This window comes from Phyllobates terribilis, unplaced genomic scaffold (assembly GCF_046119375.1).
Source record: "Phyllobates terribilis strain yellow unplaced genomic scaffold, ASM4611937v1 Scaffold_70__1_contigs__length_7381418, whole genome shotgun sequence".
Classification (NCBI taxonomy): Eukaryota; Metazoa; Chordata; class Amphibia; order Anura; family Dendrobatidae; genus Phyllobates; species Phyllobates terribilis.
The window spans coordinates 181,094-189,997 of record NW_027362830.1 but is presented as its reverse complement, the minus strand read 5'-3'; positions in this window follow the sequence as shown (position 1 = coordinate 189,997).

Here is an 8,904-nt window from a genome sequence, read left to right as displayed (position 1 = left end):
ATGTGACGGCGGAGCCTCCAGGTAGGTTAACAGGCAGGTAGCAGATGAGCGCTCCCAGGTGAGCGGGCAAGAGTCTCTGGACTGGCAGTTGGTCACAGCACGTGACGGCGGAGCCTCCAGGTAGGCTAGCAGATAGGTAGCAGGTGAGCTCTCCCAGGTGAGCGGGCAAGAGTCTCTGGACTGGCAGGTGGTCACAGCACGTGACGGTGGAGCCTCCAGGTAGGCTAGCAGATAGGTAGCAGATGTGCGCTCCCAGGTGAGCGGGCACGAGTCTCTGGACTGGCAGGGGGTCACAGCACGTGACGGCGGAGCCTCCAGATAGGCTAGCAGATAGGTAGCAGATGTGCGCTCCCATAGACAGACTGACAGGTGTCGGAAGGCAGACCGTCGGACCTCAGGCTAGCAAGCAGGTAAGCGGATTATCAGGCAGGAATCAGACAGCAAACTGGCAGGAAACTGGCAGGTAACTGGCAGGTAACAGGAAACGGGACCTGAGGGCTGAAGCAGAGTAGTGAACAGTGCAACAACATTGCTCGGGCACCTCCATTTTGGAGGAGGTGCCTTATATATGGTGAAGTCCTCCGGCCATTGGCCGGGGACTCCTTAGGACGGCGCGCGCGGCCCCTTTAAGAGGGGGGGAGCGCGCGCGCGCGCCCTAAGCACCGTGGCCGGGAAGGAGCGTGCGCTGCCAGCAGAGCGGGAGGAGGACGCCGGGCTCGGAGCGGAGAGGTGAGGGGAACAGCGTCCCTGCCTAGCAGAGGGCAGTGACGCCGACGCTACAGTACCCCCCCCTTTAGGCCCCCCCTTTTTTAGGCCAGACAGAAATTTAGCAAGGATGAGAGGGGCATGGATGTTCTCCCGGGGCTCCCACGTTCTCTCTTCAGGACCAAACCCCTTCCAATCTACTAGAAAAAAGGTCTTTCCTCTTACCCTTTTTGTGGCCAGAATGTTCTCTACCTCAAACTCGTTTTCAGCGGAAACCGGAGCAGGAGGCGTACCTGTAGACTTGGAAAAAGAGTTAAGTACCACGGGTTTGAGGAGAGATACATGGAAGGAGTTAGGGATCCGCAAGTTGGCCGGGAGTTTCAATTTATAGGCCACCGGGTTGATCTGACTGATGACCTCCAGAGGACCGATGAACCGAGGCCCTAACTTATAGGAAGGAATCTTGATCCGGACATACTTGGACGAGAGCCAGACCTTATCCCCTGGATGGAATTGAGGAGGATCCAGACGTTTTTTGTCAGCATGTCTTTTCATACGCTCGGATGACTGAAGGAGTGCGGACCGGGTACTCTCCCACATGGAGGAAAATTTGTTAACAAGAGATTCCGCTGCCGGATTATCCACCGAGGTGGAGACGGGAAATGGGATCCGAGGATGCTGACCGAAGACTACAAAAAACGGGGATTTGGAGGAAGATTCGCTCTCGTGATTGTTGTAAGAGAATTCGGCCCATGGCAGGAGATCCACCCAGTCAGAATGGTGGGCATTAACGAAGTGCCGGAGGTAACTGGTCAGGATCTGATTGATCCGCAACACTTGACCATTAGACTGTGGGTGGTAAGCGGAGGAGAAGTCCAGGGTGACGTCTAGCAATTTACAAGTGGCTCTCCAGAAACGTGAGGTGAACTGTACCCCACGATCCGACACGATGTGGAGGGGCAGGCCATGAAGACGGAAGATGTGGCGGATAAAGTCTTTAGCCAGCTCGGGTGCAGACGGGAGGCCTGGCAGGGGAATAAAGTGAGCCATCTTGGAAAAGCGGTCAGCGACCACCCAAATGACCGTACAACCGGCAGAGACGGGGAGATCAGTTATGAAGTCCATAGCTATATGCTGCCAGGGGGCAGCAGGTACAGGAAGCGGAAGGAGGCGACCGGCTGGCAGGTGTCTCGGGACTTTGTTGCGGGCACAGGACACACAGGCAGAAACAAAGTCTATTACGTCCTTGTGCAGGGTAGGCCACCAGTAGTGCCGGGTAATAAGCTGGAGGGTCTTTTTCTGACCGGCGTGGCCAGCTAGTTTAGACGAATGACCCCAGTGTAGGATCTTCTCCCGATCAGGCACCGATACGAACGTCTTACCGGGAGGGAGACGATTTAGACTCACGGGAGCCACCTGCATTACTCTGGCGGGATCGATGATATGTTTAGGTTCTTCCTCGAGATCAGACACCAGAAAGGATCGGGACAAGGCGTCCGCTTTGATGTTTTTGTCAGCCGGGCGTAAATGAAGAACAAAATCAAAGCGAGCAAAAAACAAGGACCACCGGGCTTGGTGCGGGTTAAGTCTCTGGGCATGCTGGAGGTAAGCCAAGTTCTTGTGGTCAGTGTAAATTATTACCGGGTGAAGAGCCCCCTCGAGTAGGTAACGCCACTCCTCCAATACCAGCTTGATGGCCAATAACTCTCGGTCTCCTATGGAATAGTTGCGCTCAGAAGAGGAGAAGAGTTTGGAGAAGAAGCCTCAAGTTACCATTCTCCCGGAAGATGATTTTTGGGTAAGTACCGCTCCGGCTCCAGAGGAGGAGGCGTCAACTTCCAGGAAGAACTGCTTGTTGCCGTCCGGGCGATGCAGCACCGGGGCGGAAGAGAAGGCCTGTTTTAAGGAAAGAAAGGCCTCCTCTGCTTCGGGCGGCCACTCTCTGGGATTAGTGCCCTTACGGGTGAGCGCGGAAATTGGGGCAGTCCGGGAAGAGAAGTGCGGTATGAAGAGGCGGTAGTAGTTGGCGAAGCCCAGGAACCGCTGGATAGCCTTCAACCCCTCCGGTCGAGGCCATTTCTCGATGGCAGACAGTTTCTCTGGATCCATTCGGAGGCCGGTCTGAGAAATAATGTAGCCCAAAAACGGAAGCGAGGTCTGCTCAAAGAGGCACTTCTCATATTTAGCGAAGAGGTGATTCTGCCTGAGCCTGAGCAGGACCTGACGAACATCCCTCCGGTGAGTCTGGAGATCCGGAGAGAGGACCAAGATGTCGTCCAGGTACACCACTACGCAGGAGTAGAGAAGGTCCCGGAAGATGTCATTGACCAACTCTTGAAAGACGGCAGGAGCGTTACAGAGACCAAAGGGCATTACCAGATATTCATAGTGGCCGTCCCGGGTGTTGAATGCAGTCTTCCATTCATCCCCCTGACGGATACGGACCAGGTTGTACGCCCCACGGAGGTCCAGTTTGGTGAAGATTCTAGCCCCCCTCAGACGATCAAATAATTCCGGAATGAGTGGAAGGGGGTACTTATTCTTCACCGTGATCTGGTTAAGGCCTCTATAGTCTATACAGGGACGGAGAGAGCCGTCCCTCTTTTTAACGAAAAAGAAGCCTGCTCCCGCCGGGGAGGTAGATTTCCGGATGAATCCCCGGGCCAGATTCTCCTTAATATATTCGGACATCGACCGGGTCTCAGCAGCGGACAATGGGTAAATACGCCCACGGGGAGGCGTAGTACCGGGTAACAGGTCGATAGGACAGTCGTATGGTCTATGAGGGGGTAATGTCTCTGCCTCCTTTTTATTAAACACATCAGCAAATGACCAATAAGGAATCGGAAGTCCAGGTAGATTAGTTGGGGTAGGAGAAGGACGGACGGGATGAACGGGAACCAAACAAGTCTTATGGCAGTCCTGTCCCCAGCGAAGGACTTCTCCGGTCAGCCAGTCAAGCACGGGTGCATGTTTCTGGAGCCAAGGTAGGCCTAGTAAGAGGGCGTGAGAGAGTCCAGGCAGAACATGAAAAGAGATGCTCTCAGAATGCAGCATTCCCACCTGCAGAGTAATGGATTCGGTGATGAGTTGGATGGGATAAGGGTACAGCCAGAGGTTTGGTGGGAATGCGATATTTTTCTACCAGGGACTGTGAAATAAGATTCCCGGCTGCTCCAGAGTCAAGTTGGGCTAGTTCGAAATAACGGTTCTCCCCGCAGATAATTGAGACTGACAGCAGCAGAGATGGAGAGGATTTATTCTTGTCTAGGTCGACCTCTCTGAGCGAACCTAGACACAGGCGTTTCCCGACCTCTCCGGGCAGGTACGGATCCGGTGCTCCTTGCTGCCACAGTAGAAGCAGCTCCCCTCGGCACGGCGTAAGTCCTGACGGGTTTTGACCATCTTGGTCTGGTCGACCTGCATAGGCTCAGGAGAGTGTACCTGGGGAGAAACGGAGGGAGTGACGGGTTTCTGGAAAGTAGGAGCTAGACGTGGAAACCTCCTCTCACGGGTGACCTCTTTGGCATGCTCCTGGAACCGTAGGTCAATCCGGGTGGCAAGAGTTATTAAGTCATCGAGAGTGGTAGGAATGTCCCGACCGACGAGTTCATCTTTAATACGGCCGGACAGACCCTCCCAGAAGACAGATACCAGAGCGTCGTTATCCCAGGCCAGCTCCGAGGCAAGGGTACGGAACCGTATGGCATATTGGCCCATGGTGAGACTTCCCTGACAGAGGCGTAGCAGAGACGATGCGGATGAGGTCTTCCGTCCGGGTTCGTCGAAGACTTTCCGGAAAGCCGTGAGAAAGGCAGGCAAGTCGGACACCAGGGGGTCTCCTCTCTCCCATAGAGGATTTAGCCAAGCCAGTGCCTCCCCCGTGAGATGGGACATGATGAAGGCTACTTTGGCCCGGTCGGAGTTAAACTGGTGGGACAGGAGTTCAAAGTGCAGGGTGCACTGGTTTATGAAGCCCCGAGCCTGAGCGGAGTCGCCTCCGAAGCGAGGAGGTGCAGAAAGCCGGGGTCCGGAGCAGGACACCATGGTATTGGTGGACAGCGGAGCTGCCGGGTTGCGAGTCATGACACTAGCGGTGGTTGCTGGTGGAGCAGTCAGAGAGTCCAGGCGAGAATTGACATTCCGCAGGTGAATCAGGATGGACTCCTGTTGGGACCTCTGACGGGACAGTTCATGACAAAGGTCCGAGAGCGAGGGAGCTTGGGTGCCACCGGGTTCCATGGCCCGAGCAAACTGTAACGGGTCTGGGAGGCGGAACCTCTGAGCAACTATACAAGGGGGCGGTCCTTGTAAGGAAGCGGGTGGCGACCAGGGAAGACGGGCAGGTAATCACAGCAGGTGACCGGGACAGTCTGTGGGTAAACGGACAGGAGGTCACGGCAAGTGACCGGGGCAGTCTCTGGGTAAACGGACAGGAGGTCACAGCAAGTGACCGGGACAGTCTCTGGGAAACGGGAAGGTACGACCTGTGACGGCTGAGCCTCCAGGTAGGCTAGCAGGCAGATGGCAGATGTGCGCTCCCAGGTGAGCAGGCGAGAGTCTCTGGATAAGCAGGTGGTCACAGCATGTGACGGCGGAGCCTCCAGGTAGGTTAACAGGCAGGTAGCAGATGAGCGCTCCCAGGTGAGCGGGCAAGAGTCTCTGGACTGGCAGGTGGTCACAGCACGTGACGGCGGAGCCTCCAGGTAGGCTAGCAGATAGGTACCAGGTGAGCGCTCCCAGGTGAGCGGGCAAGAGTCTCTGGACTGGCAGGTGGTCACAGCACGTGACGGCAGAGCCTCCAGGTAGGCTAGCAGATAGGTAGCAGATGTGCGCTCCCAGGTGAGCGGGCACGAGTCTCTGGACTGGCAGGGGGTCACAGCACGTGACGGCGGAGCCTCCAGGTAGGCTAGCAGATAGGTAGCAGATGTGCGCTCCCAGGTGAGCGGGCACGCTGGTCCATAGACAGACTGACAGTTGTCGGAAGGCAGACCGTCGGACCTCAGGCTAGCAAGCAGGTAAGCGGATTATCAGGCAGGAATCAGACAGCAAACTGGCAGGAAACTGGCAGGTAACTGGCAGGTAACTGGCAGGTAACAGGAAACGGGACCTGAGGGCTGAAGCAGAGTAGTGAACAGTGCAACAACATTGCTCGGGCACCTCCATTTTGGAGGAGGTGCCTTATATATGGCGCGGCCCCTTTAAGAGGGGGGGAGCGCGCGCGCGCGCCCTAAGCACCGTGGCCGGGAAGGAGCGCGCGCTGCCAGCAGAGCGGGAGGAGGACGCCGGGCTCGGAGCGGAGAAGTGAGGGGAACAGCGTCCCTGCCTAGCAGAGGGCAGGGACGCCAACGCTACAGTGGGTTTCCTCCGGGTTCTCCGGTTTCCTCCCACACTCCAAAGACTGATAGGGAATGTAGATTGGGAATCCCAATGTGGACAGTGCCGATATTGTCTGTGAAGCGCTGTGGAATTAATGGCGCTATTTAAGTGAGTAAAATAAATAGTGCGCCTGTCACATAGCAATATCAGCTTTTCACACCTATTAAATTAGTCTCATTCGATGTGTGTACATGACACACTAATAAGGCAGAGTTTTGCTGCTGTTATTTTTTTGGACATTTATCTATAATTTCTTAGCTCCTTTTCTTGGAAAGTGGAAATTGTGGCTGTAAAAACAAATATTAATTATAATGCAATAAAAAGTACGGTGAATGAAAAAGAGGCAATGGACATGGATGGGGAAATGTGAAAAATAAGGAGAAGAAAAACAAGAATCTATGAGCCATATACCCTTGTTTGGATGGGAAGTGGTGCATGGGAATACAACAAAAAAAAAGTAACATTTGAATTGGCTTTATGTTACGCTGCTGTCATCCGGTGATTTTGAGAAGTCTGGCCCAATCCAGCCCTTTTTCAGTTTGATAAGAGTTGGCCTGTCAGCATTTTCAGTTGACTTGCCTTTGTTGGATCTGGTGTGTGTCTCCCTCATCTCTCCTTTTTGGTTGCCGAAGGAACTATGTCCTCTGCCGCCAGTGTTGTCAGATGGTAATTTTTTTACTAATTGTTTGACTAGGGAATTCTGGTATTGCACCATTTTACTAGTCCTGTTCGCCACAGGAAGGAGTGATGAAAAGTTCTCCTTGTAGACTGGGTCGAGAAGGGTGAACAACCAATAATCAGTGTTGGACAAAATGCATATAACGCGAGGTTCACGGAAAAGGCAGAGAGACATAAAGTCAGCCATGTGTGCCAGACTCCAAACAGGCAAGACTTCACTGTCCTCACCAGGAGGACGACTCTCCATCTACTCCTACTCCCTCTCTTTCTCCCCCTCTTCAGCCCATTCACGCTGAACAGACTAAATGAAGATGGTTTGGCTGGTATCCTCTGTAGTGCAGGCAACCATCTGCTGTTCCTCCTTCTCCTCCTCAGCCTCCTCCTCTTTATTACCCATTCTGTGCTGAGATGAGGCTGGGCTGGGTAGTATCACCCGGGGTATCATCCTGTGTAATTTCTTCTAAGGACACCAGGGACAAAATTGTAGACCTGTACAAGGCTGGGATGGGTTATATGACAGTAGGCAAGCGGCTTGGTGAGAAGGCAACAACTATTGGCACAATTATTAGAAAATGGAAGAAACACAAGATGACTGTCAATCTTCCTCGGTCTGGGGCTTCATGCAAGATCTCGCCTCGTGGGGTAATGATAATTCTAAGAGAGGTTGGGAATCAGCCCAGAACTAAACGGGAGGAGCTGGTCAATGATCTGAAAAGAGATGGGACCACAGTCTCAAACATTACCGTTAGTAACACATTACGCTGTCATGGATTAAAATCCTGCGGGGAACGCAAGGTCCCCCTGCTCACGATAGCACATATCCAGTGACCATCTGGATGATCCAGAGGAGACATAGGAGAAAGCCATGTGGTCAGATGTGACCAAAATAGAACTTTTTGGTATCAACTCCACTCGTCGTGTTTGAAGGAAGAAGAAGGATGAGTACAACCGTAAGAACACCATCCCGACCGTGAAGCATGGATGGGGGAAACATCATACTTTGAGGGCGATTTTCTGCATAGGGGACTGGATGACTGCACCGTATTGAAGGGAGAATGGATGGGGTCATATATCACGAGATTTTGCCCATCCACCTCCTTCCCTCAGTAAAAGCATTGAAGTTTCTTGGTCTTTCAGCATGACAATGACCCAAAACACACAGCCAGGGCAACTATGGAGTTACTCCGTAAGAATCATTTCATGGTCCTGGAGTGGCCTAGCCAGTCTCCAGACCTGAACCCAATGGACAATCTTTGGAGGGAGCTGAAACTCCATGTTGCCCAACGACAGCCCCGAAATATGAAAGATCTGGAGAAGATCTGTATGGAGGAGTGGACCAAAATCCCTGCTGCAGTGTGTGCAAACCTGGTCAAGAACTACAGCAAATGTCTGACCTCTGTAACAGCAAACAAAGGTTTCTGGACCAAATATTAAGTTCTGTTTTCTTACTGTTTCAAATACTTATTTCATGCAATAACATGCAAATTAATTATGTAAAATTCATACAATGTGATTTTCAGGATTTATTTTTAGAGGGAAAATTTGCAAAGTCGGCAAGTGTATCAAATACTTATTTACCCCACTGTACATAGTTAGAAGTGTCTGGTGAGTGCTACTGTCTCCTCATTATCTATGCTGTTGCATCCACTTGCATCATATACAAGTTGTGCCGGTTGGATGGGTGGGTGGAGGGCTGCTTGTAGGGAAAGGTCTCTTGTAAGCGCCAATGGCATCTGTAGTTCTGTATGAACTATAATCCTTACTTTATTTGGGAACATTATGATCTTTGTTCTTTACTTGCTGGCAGAGACCAACATCCTGAATTGCATAAAACATTTTGGCGCAAAACCCAAATGTAAACAGCACCTGGCCGTCCTCCATCATCAGACCGTCATCCATGTGACAGAGGTGGTGCCAAGTCAGTTCATTAATCGCAAATTAAATATGAAGCACAACAAGTTCACATATTGTACTGTATATAGCAATATTATATTATATAAGACAATGGTGGTTAAAACATATTTATCTATCTATTATCTATAATCTACCTTTTATCTATTTATCTATAATCTACCTATTATCTATCTATCTATCTATAGATAGACATGTTCCCTAATAATAACAGCTCACAGCTGTTTCATT